Source organism: Ciconia boyciana, chromosome 1, assembly GCF_034638445.1.
Source record: "Ciconia boyciana chromosome 1, ASM3463844v1, whole genome shotgun sequence".
NCBI lineage: Eukaryota > Metazoa > Chordata > Aves > Ciconiiformes > Ciconiidae > Ciconia > Ciconia boyciana.
Window position 1 is genome coordinate 144,039,373 of NC_132934.1, and position 18,090 is coordinate 144,057,462.

General features: G+C 40.2%; 1 protein-coding gene across 1 annotated transcript in view; it reads left to right on the forward strand.

Annotated features, from left to right (window-relative positions):
- The first annotated feature begins 8,739 nt into the window (after nt 1-8,739).
- LOC140647927 (interleukin-5 receptor subunit alpha-like) overlaps nt 8,740-18,090 on the forward strand; it is a 29,909-nt gene continuing 20,558 nt past the window's right edge. Inside the window, exon 1 of the mRNA XM_072853156.1 lies at nt 8,740-8,800. The gene's annotated coding sequence lies outside the window, so the exon portion shown is untranslated. The remainder of the gene's footprint in view (nt 8,801-18,090) is intronic.

Consider the following 18,090-nt stretch of genomic DNA (forward strand, 5'->3'; position numbering starts at 1 on the left):
GACCAGCACGTTTTACCACAGACTTTTTGGGTCAATCTGTATTTTAAAACCAGACTAATTTTACAAGCTCTATATGACTAGCTTTGTAACCTTTAATTTAAAACATAAGAATTCAAAGATTTGCATTTAGTCTTCTTCATAGCTAATGCTAAGAAAGAACATTGCTGTTATAGTCAAGAAGAAGGGAATAATCAAAAGAGAATCTTTCATTCATTTTTATTTTAGTTTCTCTGGCTTAATCTATTTTAAATTTATCACCTTTTATATGAAGTATCAGAAGAAGAAAACAAGTGATATTAGCAACCTGGATATGGCTTAAAACTGGTTTTTGCTTTTTGCTTTTTGTTTTTTTTTTTAATTTTTTTTTAATTCCACCAACAAATATACACGTCTGTGTAGCAGAATTGCCTGAGCCCCAGGCTGGCTTCAGGGCCAGTGACGTTTTCTGTAGAACACAAACACTGTCTTCACCTTTGTACACAACTAAGCTATGCTTAAAATCTCACAAGCAGAGTTTATACCCTTCCAAGAAACAGGGCTAAGAATCTATTGGCTCAATTTGGTTCAAATCTGCAGATACCACCAGGTGCCCTCAAACTACAGAATTGGCTGATTTTGTCCAAACCCCTCCTTTTCCTTTATTTGTGAAATACAGTCAAAGCTATTTGTTTTTCTAATTAATAAGGCACTCCGAGACTGTAGGAAGATTTGTTTAAACCTTTTACTACTTCTTTTTTGCACTTTAGAAGAAAAGGGGAAATTGTAAGCAACTGCAGTGGATGATATGCTGACCTCTCATGGTAAGGGAAGTGTAAGCATGTTTGCTAGATATAAATTTCTCCATAACCATGCAGAGCTCCAGACACTTAGCATATCTTGGTATAGGGCTATCCAGTAGGTACACTAGATAGCCCTATCGTGGATATTACACTACCTGGAAGCTGAAATATAGCTCAGCTCCTCACTTTGTGGTGGTGACTGGTCCCAACGTTTGTTTTGATTTTAGTTTACAAGAAAAAGTAAACTTTCACCCTATTTCCTTTACTTTCGTGATTTTTAGCTTGCTTGTCTCTGATCCTAGGCTACCATCATGTGGCCACTTTGAGAATCTTCCCAAGTAACAGAAACAAAGACTGATTCCTCAGCCTGGAAAGCAGCAAGGTACTGCCTGCATACAAGATGAAGGCCACACGTAGCTTTCAGAGGGCTTAATTTTGCTTTTTGATTACACTCAGTCATCCCTTACTTAGACACTCTGCCCTTTGGTTTGTGTGTGTTTTGTTCTACTTTAATTCTCCTCCACAAATACTGACAAGACATACCCTAATTTCAGAAGGAAAAGGTGCAAATTTTTCTGTAAGTAGCAGCATTGGGCCACTCCATGCATTAAAGTCTAAGATACAGGTTTATCTGTGCTGGACATTTCTGCCCACGCATTCCAAACTCAGAGTTTCAAATCATCCCTATGTACATCCCTTCTGTAAGACCTTTGATATGGTCCCCCACAACATTCTTGTCTCTACACTGGAGACATATCAGTTTGACAGATGGACTGTTAGATGGCTATGGAACTGGTGGATGGGTGCATCTAAAGACTTACAGTCAATGGCTCGATGTCCAAGTGGAAACCAGTAACGAGTCGTATCCCTCAAGGGTCGTACTGGGACCAGTACTATTTGACACCTTCATCAATGGCATAGATAGTGGGATTGAGTACACACTCAGCAAGTCTCCAGGTGACACCAAGCTGAGTAGTGCAGTTGATTCGCTAGAGGGAAGGGATGCCATCTGGAGGGATCTTGACAGGCTTGAGAAGTGGGCCCATGTGAACCTCATGAAGTTCAACAAGGCCAAGTGTAAGGTCTTACATTGGTGGATGAATAGATTGAGAGCAGCCCGGCAGAGAAGGACTTAAGGATACTAGTGGGCAAAAAATTGGACGTGAGCCAGCAATGTGTGCTCGCAGCCCAGAAAGCCAATCACATCCTGGGCTGCATAAAAAGAAGTGTAACCAGCAGGTTAAGGGAGGTGATTCTCCTCCTCTACTCTGATCTCGTGAGACCCCACCTGGAGTACTGCATCCAGCTCTGGGGTGCCCACAACAAGAAAGACAGGGACCTGTTGGAGTGAGTTCACAGGAGGGCCACAAGAATGATCAGAGGGCTGGAACACCTCTCCTATGAAGAAAGGCTGAGAGAGTTGGGGTTGTTCAGCCTGGAGAAGAGAAGGCTCCGGGGAGACCTTATTGTGGCCTTTCAATAGGGGCCTTATAAAAAGGCAGAGAAAGACTTTTTACCAGGGCCTGTAGTGACAGAACAAGGGGCAATGGTTTTAAACAGAAAGAGGGTAGATTTATGTTGGATATAAGGAAGAAATTTTTTACGATGAGGATGGTGGGACATTGGAACGGGTTACCCAGAAAAGTTGTGCATGCCCCTTAATTGGAAATGTTCAAGGTCAGGTTGGATGGGGCTTTGAGCAACCTGATCTAGTGAAGGATGTCCCTGCTCATGGTGGGGGGTGGGGCATGGGGGGGTGGAACTAGATGATGGTTAAAGGTCCTTTCCAAACCAAACCGTTCTCTGATTCTGTGATTCCATAAAATATGATTGTAGTAAACACTCTCCATAGCTTATGCTTCTGAGCTATTGTTTCAGACTGTGAATCAAAGCAAATATGGAAACATCTGATGCTATAGATTTGCAGCTGTAAGGGTAGGAACAGAGATCTCCAGGTCAAACACAAGCCTATACTTTGGAGCAAAACTTTGTACCAAATAAAGGCTCTTGTACTGGACTAATTTTTATTCATGTAGTAATGGAAATAATATTTAAAAAGAAACTACATACTTGATATATTAATTGCAGAACAGACTTGGATTCTTTGTTAGAGCTCTTAATCAGGAAAAAATCTATGTTGGAGTCAATTACAATTTGAAATCTAAATCCAGTCTCCACCCAAACAGTGTGTTTATTGTGGTGTTAACACTTCACCTTACCCTTTTTCTCCGTGTACAACTGTCGTGGTTTAACCCCAGCCAGCAACTAAGCACCACAGAGTCGCTCGCTCACTCCCCTCTGGTGGGACGGGGGAGAGAATCAGAAGAGTAAAAGTGAGAAAAATCGTGGGTTGAGATAAAGACAGTTTAATAGGTAAAACAAAAGCTGTGCACGCAAGCAAAGCAAAGCAAGGAATTCATTCACTACTTCCCATGGGCAGGCAGGTGTTCAGCCATCTCCAGGAAAGCAGGGCTCCATCACGCGTAATGGTTATTTGGGAAGACAAACACCATCACTCCGAATGTCCCCCCCTTCCTTCTTCTTCCCCCAGATTTATATGCTGAGCATGACGTCATATGGTGTGGAATAGCCCTTTGGCCAGTTTGGATCAACTATCTTGGCTGTGCCCCCTCCCAACTTCCCATGCACCTGGCAGAGCATGGGAAGCTGAAAAGTCCTTGACTAGTGCAAACACCACTTAGCAACAACTAAACCATCAGTGTGTTATCAACCCTGTTTTCAGCACAAATCCAAAACATAGCCCCATACTAGGTACTATAAAGAAAATTAACTCTATCCCAGCCAAAATCAGCACATTCTCCACCCCTTATTCCATACCATTTATGTCATGCTCAGGTCTCACACTATCCAATAGATTCTCATCACTCACCATCACCCTTCCCATCCTTTGATATAATACACACATGTCATTCCCTTAGTCTATGGAACACCCCTGTAAAATGTCTCTAAAATGTCCATAGATGTCCACAAAATGTCCACTGAGTTCATTTAGTCCATGACTTTGGGCTCCATCTGCTATGGTGGTCACTCAGGACAGGAGAGGTGGTGTGTTGCTTGGAGTTATTGGGCACCAAAGCCAGCTCAGGTCAGGTCACCGCTGCACTTGCACTGCTTCTTGTAAGGCTTGTCCTCCATTGGTTCAGGTGGTTCCTGCTATAGTAATTCCTATAACATGCAACTCAAAGAATGGGTTACAACAATTTAAAGGTGTTTCCATTACAATCTCCACCCCTGGTCCCTTTGGACCAGATGACTGGGTTTAACATTGCAATGAAGTCCTCCCCTTGCCCCTGTTCTGGCTTGGACTTATCCACAGACTGTAGTCCCTTCAGAAATAAACTTGCTCCAACATGGCCTCATGCACAGCCACTGATGCTTCGAGGTGTACCTGCTTCAGCATGGACTTCATCTACAGCCACAGATGCTTTGAGGTGCACCTTATCCAGCGTGGACTTATCCTTGGGCCACCATGCCTTCAGAGGTGTACCTGCTGTGGCACAGACATAACCATGGCCACAGACATTTCAAGATATACCTGCTCTGGCGTGGGCTTATCCATGGGCACAGACACTTTGGGGTGTCCTGCTCCCACATGGATTCATCCACAGGTCACAGTCCCTTCGACTCGAGTTCACACTGGAGTTCCAGTGTGAACCAGCACAACAACAAAATTTTAAAAAGTAGAAAAAAGGAGATAGATTAGATAAAGATTTTTAGCTACAGACATTGTTAACTCCTGGTCCTGGTTTTTATTTTATATTTTATTTTATTTTTGTGAGAATTAAAACTCAAATTAAAACCTTTTTACCAAAACATAAGTTCTGTTAACAGAGTTTATATACTGACAAGGAGCAGATCAATGCTGTATTTGCAGGTAGGCTGACTGACCAGACTAAATTATGCTTTTGTTTACAGTCATTTTATACATTATAGCTCCATACAGTGAACATTAAACAAGACTTCAAGGATGGGATTAATTTCTGAAGTGCAGATTAAAACTGCATATTGTCCTCATCTATACTTCAGTTACACGACTCTGTGCCCACTTCAGACTCTGTGAAGAGAAATGGATACTTTCTGGGTGAAAATAACAGGGTGAGGGGAATGGTTTTTTGTCAGTGTATTTCTTTTCATTGACAATAATGATAGCTGAACCTGATTCAGTGGGATATAAATATCTCCACTGAAAAGACGTTCCTTCATTTCAGAGTTCCTTTGCCTTTTAAGCTGCAATGACAAACATCTGATTATTCCCAGAAAGGTGATATGCATCAGTCTGAAATTGTGGGTATACAGCAGTAACATAAGTATTTTCATTTCTTTCCCATGCACTTAGTATTATACTCTGACTCACAGAGCATTGTGCTCTTCTTCAGTCATTTCCAGTCTAGGCTATGCTGAGTATTGTGTGAAAAAATATTAAGGAAGTAAACTAATGGTGTTCTTCCTTTGCCTTTCTGTATTTCTTAGTAAACTTGAGCTTATCATGTTCTAATCATCACTTTCTAGTGAGGTTTTGCATCAGAGCAGTTTTCTTCTTAGAAGTACCTCATTCATTGATCTGTTGTTCAAGTTTGTGAGATATACTATCCAAGCTAGTTCTGCTTTTCTTTTTTTTTAATTCCAAGTCTTTTTAACAACTATTTACCCTCTACTTTTCAAGTTGGTGTAGTTTTTCCTTTGAGATATTCAGAGAAGATACAATACTTTTTAAATCCTAAATATTGAATAGTTGTTAGTACTCTTTCCACCCATACAGGGGTAGTCTCTCTGTTACAGCAATTCTGTTTTTAGCTGTAAAGCAGCACACACTGAGCTGTTGACCCTGTGAGACTGCCTCAGCCTCTCTAATATGCACTTTGCTGTATCAGCAATGGGATACTATTTCAACAAGACATAAATGGGTGCAGTGCAGGTAGTAAGTTCTTGAAGGATACCTTGTTTGTTTCTATGGCACTTCAGTTTGGGGAGCTGTTGGGACGTCTTCCAGTAGCCTACTGTATGAGCATGTCTAATACAACACCTGGTGATGGTGCTATGCTCAGCAGTGGCAGGATACCCGTAGTGCTGTTCAAGACATAATGGCTCAGTGACTCTCCTGTGCTTCAAACTCTGACAATCCCCTCTTACCACACAGCCTTTGTTTTAGTGATAATGCTTGTTTAGTCCAATTCACAAGCAAAGACCAACTAAAAAGGCCTTGATAGTCTTTGTCAAACCCAGACATCCTGAACACTTCTGGCAGTAGTCTCTACAGGTGTGTCTGAATATAATACTTGTATAGCAAAGTTGAAAGGGTGAGCAATGACCAAAGTCACATGACAAATGAAGACAACAAATCTCCTCCAAAGATTAGGTTACTACCTTACAACAGTAATGTGTTCTGCATTATCATTACTAAATCCATAAATCCTCCCATAATATCTACAGTGTTAAACAGTCCCAGACTAGATCCCAGGCCTGGCTGCAGTCCATCTTCATCATACTGACATGTCTTAGATTTAGCAGCCTTCTCTACTGACCTGTTGATCACAATTTTTTCTTGATTTGGCTAATCTTCTTTCTGTTCAAACAGGACATGTCAAAAAACCAGCCACATGGTCTTAGGTCTGATCTAACAGGAGATGATCAATGTTAGTCTTCTACCCAGCAGAAGGGCTGGGTTTGGAAGAAAAGCACCTCTTCAGCAATTTCTCCTGCAGGTGTTGGTAAGTCTAGGTGAGACAAGGTAAAAGTATGTACGCCAGCTGCAAACACCAGCTGCTTCTGTAGCACTATATGGTCTAAACCAGTTAAAAGTCATATTTTGGTGCAATACTGTGGCGGGTTAGCTTTGGCTAACAGGCAAACTCCCACCCAGTTGCTTGTTCATTCCCCCTCCTTAGTGGCACAGGGGGAGAAAATAGGAAAAAAACAGGAATGAGAGCTCATGGGTTGAGAAAAGGACAGGGAGATTGCTTACCAGTTACCACTGTGGGCAAAACAGACTTGACTTGAGGAAAATTAACTCTCATTTATTGCCAATTAAAATAGATATGGGTAGTGAGAAACAGGAAGACAAACATTAAAACAACACCTGCCTTCCCCCACCCCTGCCCAGGCTCCACCTCACTCCTTCACTTTACAGTCCTCTACCTCCCCGAGTGATGCAGGGGGGATGGAGACTGGGGGGCTATGATCAATGCATGAACAGTTCACCTCCACTGCTCCTTCCTCCTCATGCTTGTTCTCTGCTCCAGTATGGGTCCTCCATGGGCTGCAGTGAATCTCTGCTCCATAATGGAGCATCTCCAACTCCTCCTTCTCCTCCAACCTTGGTGTTCCCTCTGCTTTTTCTCACTCTTTTTGCTCCCTCCTCCTCTCTCTATCCAGCATTCCCCCCCCCCCCCGCCTTTCTTAAATATGTTTTCCCAGAGGTGACACCACCTTGGTTGCTGGGCTCAGCTGTGTCCTGCTGTGTGTCCGTTGGAGCTGGGTGGAATAGGATACAGGATAGCCCCTTGCGTCTTCTCACAGGTGCCACCCCTGCAGTCCTGGCCACACCTATCACCACCTCTGGCCCCCTACACCAAATGCATGTTAAAATAAGTTTCTAGTGCTTTGCTTTTTTTTCCTAAAATAAACAGAAGAGTGAATTAAAATTGAACAGGACTTTCTCTGGGATGTCACCTGTGTACAGTAATTCTCACCAGCAAAATAGTTACAGGTCAGAGTATACAGGGACATTTCTTGCTCCTTAACTTAAATACTATACTTATCAGAAATAATGATCCAGTCAAGACAGGTTACTAGCAATTTCAGGAGAACATGAAGGATTGAATAGTCTTCATGAGATGTACCCAAAAGAGGCTTTGGTTTAAGTATGGGGCGATTTTCCCAAAGCTGAGATCCTAATAGGTATCTATAGGTCAGTTGTTACTAGAAAAGTCATTCCAAACCCATAGTGTGGGATTCATCTCCAATGTTAACCATCTAAAAATTATATCCAAGTCTGATCCAGAGTCTCACCCAAGAGGGCGAGACTCTGAATTATCCAGGGGATAACTCATTTGCTCTGCCTTGTGGGATGAGATTAAACCTGTAACAGGCACCTAAGTCATAACAAGTTCACTAATCCTATTCTCTGTAAGAGGAACCTAAGGTTATGAGCCCAAACTTAAGGATATTGGACAGTAATGGCAGATGAATCTTATCCTCCTGATGTAGAGATAGGTCTTTGCACAGTGCCACAAATGGCTCCTCCGCTGATAGTGGTACTGGTAGTTTCAGTGGTGAGGTTACCTACTACAAATTAGCTAGCTCTATCATGTTTGCACAGTGTTTACACTATCTTCCTCTTAGGTTTTCCAGCTATTGGAACACTTACAGTGATTCTTCAGAAACAAATCTTTGTTAAATTAAGGAACAACTGCTTAAAAGGAAGAAAAACTTTAGCCACATACACTTGTCAGATAAAACGAAATGGATGTGGCTAAATTAATGTGACTCAGCCTAACGCAGGAAGCAGTTTAACAGAGTGATGACAACCCTGACTCAGCTGGGCAAACTTTGAGTCCTCTTGCGTCCAGAGAGCTGGTACTGCTTGCATGATTAAGTGCACTAGTAAGGGTTGGAAAAGGAAGTAGTGCCTCGGACTGAACAGGGATCTGACTGATTTACTAGTCAGCCAACCTGGTTGCACACAGGGAGGTGAGTAAGCTGATCTGTGGGAAATGGGCAAGTAACATTGAACTTAGTGCAGGAGAGGATTTGGAAATGTTAGGCAAGGTTGATCCATAGTGGAAGCTACAGCTTTGAGAAAACACCTCAGAATGAGCAGCATGTCTCTTTGGGACTCTCCAGCATGCTAAATGGGGAATTACCTAAGCTTCGCAGTTGGAAATAGCACTGTAGAGGACTGTATCCTCTCATCTTCTCCATCAGAAAAGTGTGTGCCCTTCTTGTGGGACTGAAGGAGTGAATCATGGATGGACTGCAACAGCTGTGAACCTCTGCCAAAGGTAGGTCCTAACATCATTCCTTTTTTAAACTTCAGGCAAGGTTCATACTCTTCTCTCAAATTCTTCCCAGAGGCAGAAACTCTCACCTCCTCCTCTGTCAAGGAAGTCAGGGCTGTTCTAGAGCAGCCCTCCTCTGACTGATTTTAGCCCAACTTCTCCTCCACCTCATTTGTTTTCTATCCAGTAATCCTCAAGCAAAAAACGTATTGTTTAGTTAGAAAAATCAAGTCGCCTCCACTGGGAAACTGCAAAAAAACCCCCAAACTCCCAAATTATTTTCAGGCAAAGTTGTAGATTTCAGAAGGGTCTTCTTGCAAAACTTTCTAAAATTTAGAATAGATCAGATTTGTTAAATGTCTAACAATTAAAGATTTTATAAAAATATTTCCTGATTTTTTTTACCAATGACAAATAACAGTAACTGTAGATAAGCCAGTCTTTTGGGTGAGAATAGAGTTGCTTCAAAGAGCACGTGTAGTGGTTGCTCCAAGCTGAGCTATGGAAATGCTTCAGAAGTGTCGTGACAAATGGACACAGCTCACTTCCTTTTGGTGTGATTTCTTGCTCAGTGTATTCTCACTGATAGGGGACTGAGAGACCACAAGAATGCAATGGAAGAATTTTTGTTGATGAGCTCCAGATTAGTAATAAGGAGATAGAATTCTGAACAAGCACAATTATCACTGTTGACCAATATTTAAGAGTGCTGAGCAGAGCATCTAGAAACATATATTTCTCTAATACAGAATGAAGTTTTGAAAATCTCTCTAAGTGAAGTGGCCAAAGACAATGATTTTGTTAGACGGTTCAACTGTAAAGAAGTTGACATGTTTTGGAACTGAGATTAGCAAAAGATTTCACAAACAAGTAATTTATTTACTTGCACTTGGCAGATGGATAGACGTTTTCCCTCTGCCTGTCTCTAGTGAATTTTATATCATCAGACTGTTTGGCAAAGAGTTAATTTTATTTCAACTGAGTGGCAAATGCTGCTCTTCACCATTGTGATCTTGGGCAACTAGAGTTTGGTAGGGGAGGAGTGTCACGAGGGTGAGAAAGTTCTTCCAAAAATGGTGGCTATAGCAGGTGGATAGACATTCCCCCCCCCCCCAGATTTGGCTGTGTAAAGGACATGGATACACTTGTCTTCACTGAGCATGTCATCTGCTGTCGTGGTTTAACCCCGGCCAGCAACTAAGCACCACACAGTCGCTCGCTCACTCCCCCCGCAGTGGGATGGGGGAGAGAATCAGAAGAGTAAAAGTAAGAAAACTCATGGGTTGAGATAAAGACAGTTTAATAGGTAAAGCAAAAGCCGCACATGAAAGCAAAGCAAAGCAGGAATTCATTCATTACTTCCCATGGGTAGGCAGGTGTTCAGCCATCTCCAGGAAAGCAGGGCTCCATCACATGTAATTTGGTTATTTGGGAAGACAAACACCATCACTCTGAACATCCCCTCCTTCCTTCTTCTTCCCCCAGATTTATATGCTGAGCATGACGTCATATGGTGTGGAATAGCCCTTTGGCCAGTGTAGATCAACTATCTTGGCTGTGCCCCCTCCCAACTTCCCATGCACCTGGCATAGCATGGGAAGCTGAAAAGTCCTTGACTAGTGTAAACACCACTTAGCAACAACTAAACCATCAGTGTGTTATCAACCCTGTTTTCAGCACAAATCCAAAACTTAGCCCCATACTAGCTACTATAAAGCAAATTAACTCTATCCTAGCCAAAACCAGCACATCTGCACATATATGTTGTGTTTCTTGGCTAGGCAAAGAGTGCCCCACGCTAGCACTAGAAGACTCCTTATCAAATACTGGTTTGTGAGTTGAAAGAATCAGATGAAGGATGCAGAAGGCAGCACTTTACAATATCTTCAGTAATCTAGATAGGAAGCAGTGTTTTAATAATGATTTGTGAATCAATAGAAGCTTTGCCAGAGCCAGTCCTAGCTCTTAATGGTGGAAGAATGAAAATTAAGACTTGAAGTTTAAAGATGTTATAAGGACAAGGATTGGTTTTGAGCACCTGAAATGTTTTCTGCATACCAACTGGGAAGGAAAATAGAATGAAGCATTCTGAAGGATATTCTTAAATGAATTGTATAGAGGAAGCATGGAGAGAAATTAACAGTACTCCATTAAAGAAATGGAAAGAAAAAAAAGGTTTTTATTCAGAGTCCATTGTTTTTTTCAATCTGCCCATTTTTAAAGGTTTTATCCAAACAGGGGGAGCAGGGATTGAATTTGTAACAATTTTAGTGGTCTGAAATTCAATTGTAAGGAGCAGAGATCTAATCAATGCAGCTTACAGTTTGATTTATCAGATTTACTGTATGGGTCTACCTGAAGGTGAGATGAGTCTTTTCCTCCCTGCCCAACGCCTTCTCTCTCTCTGTAGTTCACTCATTACTTTAGCTAGATGTCCATTCGCTGTAATGGAAACCCTGACAACTAGCTCTTTGTCGATGCCAGTTTGCAGGTGTCTGAATCCTAGTCCTAAACTGTAGAAACCCAAACTGAGGATTAATCCCATCCCCAGACTTCTGACTGAGAAAAAAACTGAGTATGTATCTTAAGGTCTTCCCCACCTGCCTTCTCCCAGCAGGGTCTGTTCCCTATTCATTCTCTGTCCATACTCTACGCACTCCAGGTAGCTGCTAAAGTCCTGTGGGAATGGAGTACGGGTCTAGCAGGTAGATACTCTGGACTGATGCAGTGGGTTAGTAGCTCAGTTTCATCCTGTTAACTGGGAATGCCGAGTGATAAACAGAATTAAAGAAGGAGGCATTGAGGTCTCTGCCTCCTTGAGATATAGAATGACATACACGGATCTTAGTAGTTCTAATACAGAAACGGGCACATCACACACCTGTGACCATGCAGAGTTGCTGTTTGAGGCACAACAGCCATCAAATGATTCAAACTGACTCTAAGAGCTAAGCATAAATAAAACCTAACATGACATGCATTGTTAGTCTCTTATTTGATTCCACAAATTTGTACCTGGTAAAATATATATATTAAGTATTCTGTTGTCGGTTCTTGAATATCTGATCAGGAATGTTTGCATAAATTAGCAATCAGATGCCAATGTATATGCTTTTAAGTGTCTAGGAATTTTCTCTGTGTTAGGCTATGTTTCACCAGTTTCCTTGAAAGAAGGGTAATGGTTATGAAATATAGCTTATCTTTCATAAGGCAGCAGCCTCTCTTCCTATAAATATTCCGGATGCATATCTGTTGTTTTCACGCTAAAAGATAAATCGTTATTTCAAGCCTTAGTCTCTTATGCTGCTTGTCATCACAATTACTATGATTTATCACTGATCTCACCATCACCCCAGAGGAATTTGCATGCATAATGAGATATCAGCTCCTGATCAGTGTTCTGAATTTTTCTATGTAGTTCACAAAGTCTAAAATGGAAATTTCAGAATAGTAACAATTCCTAGCTATTTCAGCTATTTCTGGTGTGATTTGGAAAACTTGTATAATCTCTCCATGCCTCAGTTCCTCACTCAGAAAAGATTAGGGCTCTGTTTTTTCCCATCTTTTCCTCTCCTTTCTCTCCCCCATTAAAAGTAGTGCATATCCTACTGTAGGTGTTAAATGGGTCTGATTTAGTCTAATGGATTTGTAATCACAATACTATCAGCACTACCTTTTTAATTCAAACCTTTCACTGATTCCTCCTGATTAGCTGAGAACAAGCATGTCTATATAGTATTGCACTCCTTCCCATAGGGCTCATCCCCACCCCTGATGCAAAGTTAGCATACCCTACAGTGTACCCCACACCTACACATTGCTGTCTCATAAATCTCTACATGTAGGATTTGACTGTAATTGATATTAACCTCTACAGATGTAGAAAAACAGAGAAACTAGAACAGAGTTGCTGTATCTGAAGTTTACTTCCACTGTCAACAGATGGCTATTTGCTGTAGCTGATAATTTTTGGAAAGTAAAGAGACATCTTCTCCAAAAAAATTACTTTCTCTGGCAAGCCTTGTATTGATACATGTACAAATGCATCTATCTAGTTTGAAAAGTATTACAACAGAAAGAACAACAAAAGAAAAATTACACAACACAACAAAAAAGAACAACAAAAGAAACATTACATTTTGAGACTGCAGATGCAGAGTAGAAGGCCACAGTGGCAGCTGCCATCCCTATTATGTGAAACAGAAACATGAGATCAGCTTCAAAACAGGATTTTAAGAAACCCAAATGGTGGTAATTTAGTCAATGCAGTAGAAAACTATGATGTCAAAACTCCCTTCTGCTAAAATGCACATATCACTTTCAGGACACTCCCTTTACCTTACTGATATCCTTCAAACCTGCCTCACTACCCCTTTGCAGTGAAACATTTCATTTTCAACAGACCAAATCTCTGAAACTTCATTTTCACATCAGTGCAAAGCAAAAGATGAGATTTTCCCTTCTTCCTCTGTTGATGTAAACAAAGGTGGAACTAAAGAGCACCCCAAATGAACCCAGCACACGATTACAAACACCAGCTGTGCTAACACAACAAAACTAGACTTGGAGGGAAAGCGAGAAGGGAAAACCTATGTCCTCTAGTCACACGCATGGGACTTCCCTGGAACTAGCTCGACGCAGGGTTCAGATGACTACGAAAGAAATGGCTGTTAAGTACTGAGCTTTTCTTGGAGCACTGGCTTTATGGATTGTTAGCAGTCATTTCTTTTCACAGGCAACTAAACCCTGGGTGAAGTACTGCACAGTGCCTTGGCTTTATGGATATTTTTAATTATACGACACGTCATTTTGATCAGCACAAATCCATATGTTGTTCCAACGCAGCACTTCGATGAACTGAAACTACTGTTCAGTTCAGTGTGAGAGTATTCTAAGGATGGAAAAAAGTGTTGAATTCCTACCATTCTTGTTTTTCTGAATAAATTTACACTGTGTGAAAATTTAAAGAAAAAAAATCCCTGAGGTGTAGCTTTCTTCCTTTTCATCTTTAATTATTGTAAATTATAAGAAAACTCCAGAAAACATACCACCAGGTAACGAATGGCTTTTCTCTGAAGTCAGCAATGGCAGTGTTTTATTGATGTAAGAATACCGGAACAAACATGCTACAATTACTAATGTGCTACCATCAATTCAATGTACAAACCACACTTAGACCAGATAAAACTTACATGTTTTGCTAATAGCATAAAACACAATGGGAAAAGAAGTTTTATACATCTTAAAAATGAAGTACTGGCCCTGTGGTCAGGTTTGCTACGTTTACCATCGGATTTGAGATTCTATGTCACACTCTTCTCACTTAAATACAACATACTTCTAAATATAGTTGAAGTTCTCAAGAATCATTTACCTCCCTTCATCTAGTCCATTGTTAGAAAAGTATGGGGTTTTTGTACACACCCACCTTAAGCTCATGTCTGATAAACTTCAAAACAGAAGTAAAGGCTGTTGGTTTGGCCTTATGCTGTATAATTGCATTATCTAGTGCTAACAATAAAATAACACATGGACCTAAATACATTCTTTTCTAATCTAAAACCAAGATTAACTTATTGAATCTATGTATAAGGGAAATCTGGATATAAAGCAGTCACAGTAATCACAGCAAAAAATATATTATTAAAAGAAAGAGGCACATCATGTATACCCAAGATGCAAAGCAGCAGGTTTTAAGGCTTTAACAGCAAGAGGTTGAAACATTCCATTGGGCTTTTGAATGACATATCTTTGGTTGCATTTTTTTTTCATTGGTTGGGTTTTTTTAACATGTATTTTTAACATACATACTGAAAGAATAAAAATGTTTCTATACTTACTGTAACAACCTCCACCTGGGATGAGAGTGAAGATCTTTAGGTCACTACCACTTCACCTAACAAGCCATCAAAGTGATTGGGGGAGGTGGGATCTATTCCTCATCAGCATTTCTCTGCTGTGTGCCCAGCAGCTAAAGATGGAGAAAAGCAAAGCAGAAGAGCCAGTTTCTATGCTCTGGAGGGGAACATACCAGTTAGTAAATGAAAGAAAATATATTCCTTGATCTCTTCAGCCCTTTGCAGCAATGCTTGTGAAATGAGACTTTTAAGAGGATAATAGCTTGCCCAAATTTGGGAATTTTTAAGAAGGCAGTAAATAATGCACTCCTGACACCTTATGCTCATTTTTGCACCAAAACCTGGGGTCAGATTCTCAGTGAATATGCTTTTTAACGTGAATGAAGAGGCATATCTGTTCCAAACCACATTCCCAGAAAAAAACTGAACAATTTTATCCATTATTCCCCCTCCAAATTCAGCTTAAGATGGAAAGCCGGAAGGCAAAATATCAGCTTGTATCAATAAAGTGATGTTTATTTCAAACCCACTTATTATCAAGGCAGTCAAACCACCCAGAATGCCACTCATAACATGCCAGTATGGCTTGGAATTGCATATGTGATAACTGCAAAATAACCCCATTTACAAAGTAAACAAGGTAAAAGTAGGACAATTTCAGAGGCTAGGCTGGGCAAAGCTTCAGAGATGGAGAGTAAAACAGACAGTGACACCTGTTCAAAATGGATTTGTTCTTTTTCCCCCATTAGTTCTGGGACTTTTGGTTATCTGTCTAGTTTGTGTTTTGTTTTGGTTTTGTTTTTTTTTTTTTTTTTTAATTTGGTGTGCAGTAGAAGATGCTTATTAACCATGAAAAAAACAGGAGAACAATGGCAAGTAGGGCATGATCTTTCTGAGATTTTAATTTCATAACCACCACTTGCACTACACGATTTAATTTCTCATATGAACTGTCTTTTTCTTAAAAGATAAGAGCTCATTACAATATGTAAAATGTTCTGAAATTTTTCTCTTCTGTATGAAAAGAGATAAAAAATAGTAACAGCTCTGACCAACGAGTTATCATCCAGAGGTGCGCCTCTTTCAAGTTATTTTGAAAAACTTGGCTAAGGTTCCAGTTAGTGTTTGCATATTCAGAGGTGTGCTTTGGTCCCATAGTGGGAAGTGGCAGCAGAAACAGGCTTTTCTGAGGTGGTGTCTTGCAAAAAGGGAAGTCTCTCGAATCAATTTCTCATTATAGTCTTAAATCAAGACATTCTCCAGTGCTGACCTCTCCTGCTTCTCAGCCCAAACGATGCATAGATATCCAGGATTTAACATGCATTAAATTGAAGGTAAGTTTTGAAAAAATGTAAATGGTACTGCTGTTTTGACTCCTCAGCTACCCAAACCTTTAAAATGTATTTGACCTATATTGTTTATTTCATTATTCCTTAATCAATTTCAACATTGTTTACTATCAAATATGGGGACTTCAAAAAATATGAATCGACAGCCTTAAATGAAGCATAAGTTTTAGGTAGTCTTAATCAGACAAACAGTCCTAGTGATTCCCCTTATCTAAGACTGTGCATTAGAGCCACGAATAAAAGATTTCATTGCTTAATGATTGAATTTACCCTTTAAATTAGGCACAATCTATTTTTCAAGTGCACTTGAAATTGTCTTTTTGGACAATTTTACTATTTTTTTCAAAGAAAATATTAAAAAATGCTGTTTCTTGAAACGTTAACTTTTGTATTTAGAAAGATATAATAAACAGCCCCACAAACTTTTCAAAGATTACTTTTATTGAGACACATGGACAGTGAACAGATCTACACGTCAGTAAACTCTCAGGTCTCCTGAATTTTTAAAATTAAATGGTTCAGTTTTCCCGCACTCAAAGTAACTGCTCTGAGTTTTGTGAAGACTGGTTTCACTACTTTCTTTTTTCTTGTCTACTTCCCAGATCCACCAGGTGGGTTTTGCACAAGCCCTTACAATCTCTACAGCTGCTGTGGTGTATGGGCTGGCAGCTCCCCTTATGTTACCTCCCCTTTCTGTTACTCCAGCAACCAACCCACTGTTGTAAAACCAGACATTGCTGGGCAGCAACCAACAGGCATTAGCTATAGTTGAAGCTCAGCAATGAAAGGAAGGGGATAAACAAAATACCAAAACAAAAAGTAAAATATAAGCGTAGTACTGTTTTTAAATATTAAGAATACTTTCCTACTAAAAAAAAAGAGCATTTTTTGATAGTGCATTCTTTGGAAAGCAATAACTCATTTTTTCTTTATGTTTTTTTTAATTATTATTATTTAGATTATTGAGATAATTTATATCCCATTAGATTAACTGGACTGTCTGTAAGTATATTTGGCTAGTGGGCATTTCTCCAGAGACAAAAGGACTTAGAGGGCCTTTTTAAAAAAAAGTGTCAGGCAGTGAATTTTATTTTGCACCTCATAGACTGAATTTCAGCACCAGATACTAACATAAAGCTCTTTGTAGCACAGGATTAGAAACACACAGTCCTGTCTGCGTACTTTTGAGAAGAAATGTTCTGTCTTTCTGCTCAGCTATGCTGACATAAATGGAAATATGCATTCTTTGACAAGTCATGGATCAAAAGCCTTTTACGTACGGACAGCTTTTCATTCCCTCCTGATCACCTTGGGTGTCCTTATGTTGCAGTGTTTTCACTTTGCTGTTTTCTGTGGACCAATTTGTTGCATATAAACGTAAGAAATACCCCATGGGGTCAGCCCAGCATTCCATCTGCTGTTCTGTCTGCAGCAGTGGCAATAGGAGGTACTAAGATATAATCCACAACTTTGGCTACCTCCTGCAACCCTAGCTCCAAGTATTCCCTCAGCATCTACAGCTGCTGAATTAGGGTTGTTAGAGGCTACATCCATCTCTAACGCTTTTTAGTAGCTTTTCAAAGACCTGCTTTCCATGAATTTGTCTAGTCCTATTCTCAGCGTGCTGACACTGTCTGCCGTCGCAGTGCCATGGGAGCAAGGTGCAGGAGTTCATTGCACACTGAGTGGAGAAGTGCCTCTCAGTGCTGTACGGAAGGTACTCCTAGGAAGAAGTCACCTCCAGGAAACAGCAATGATCTCTCCTGAAATGCCTTTCTTTGACTCAAGTTGGTTGTTTTTTTCTAAGTTTATTCAGACTTACTTTAAAAATCTTCCTTCTCTGCCTCTGTGTTTCCTTTCTCCAACTGAATACATTTATATTACCCTACAGATGATTTCTATTTTTGTTTCTAGCACCAAAAGTTGTTGATACTTTAAGATTTATTTTCTTCCTTTTCCCATTTCAGGTCCCCTTTTGACTTGTGTTTTCTGCAAAAGTAGTCATGTTACTAACAGCCACAAATATTTTAACTTGCTTAGTGTTTTCCATCCTCATTTTTTCCCTTTCTCAAAATTTAGATAAAGT